The sequence below is a fragment of the Cynara cardunculus genome, unplaced genomic scaffold (assembly GCF_001531365.2).
Source record: "Cynara cardunculus var. scolymus isolate 2C unplaced genomic scaffold, CcrdV1 Un_Scaffold_1262, whole genome shotgun sequence".
NCBI classification, from domain to species: Eukaryota; Viridiplantae; Streptophyta; class Magnoliopsida; order Asterales; family Asteraceae; genus Cynara; species Cynara cardunculus.
The window spans coordinates 91186-92096 of NW_020200716.1; positions in this window are offsets into that span (position 1 = coordinate 91186).

Here is a 911-nt window from a genome sequence, read left to right on the forward strand (position 1 = left end):
AAGGCTTCTGAACACTTCAGTTCAGAACCCGTGCTTTACCGAGTGTGGTTTCTAAACACCCAGTTTAGAACCCGTACTTAAATGTTTTCATTTTAATTTTTGAGCTTAAATGATTCATTACTTWAATCTACTTTCTAGGGAGAGTTTCCTAGAAAATTCAATAAGTGGTTTTGAAATATTTTTTGGAAAACGAGTACATTTTCTGAACAGATATTTCTTGAGATTTTACTTGCGTAATTTCTCGTCGTACATAACTCCAGTACCTGTTTCAGCTATTCTTCAAACTGTTATTATCACGTCTCTTATATGATAATCATTTTCGGTGATAATACACTCGTTTGTATTCAATTTTGTTTTCTGATATTGTTTTTCTTTGACTGATTCATATATATTCATTTTTTTAATATCAGAATCTGTAAACTTGTTCTTACAKATCTTCATTCATTTCTCTCATACATACTGAATAATCGAATCGTTGTCGCTTCATTCTTTATTGATTGTGCTTAAAGCCAAATTATTTGATCNAATATTTTAGGAGGGACTGAGTGCTTATCAGAAATACCTCTATGGAATGTCAAAACCGACAGACCTACCCAAGAGGACAACCATATCTGAGTGAGCTTATATACAAAAAGGTTTGTGTGTCGAGACTAAAATGAAAAAGAGAGGGTTAGTTGTTGTGAGCTAAAAGAATTGACGAGAGTTATTCAGGATTAAAAGAATATGAAAATCCTGTTCCAAACTTACATAATCCGGACATACCACACAATCTATTAGTTCACAATTCTTGGGAGACTAATATTGAAAAAGGCAAAGCTCAGGCCAATTCTTGTCACAACCCCACCAATTACTCATTTATCTCTCAACAAATAAATGTTTCAATAACATTTGGGGCACGCAGCTCATCATCT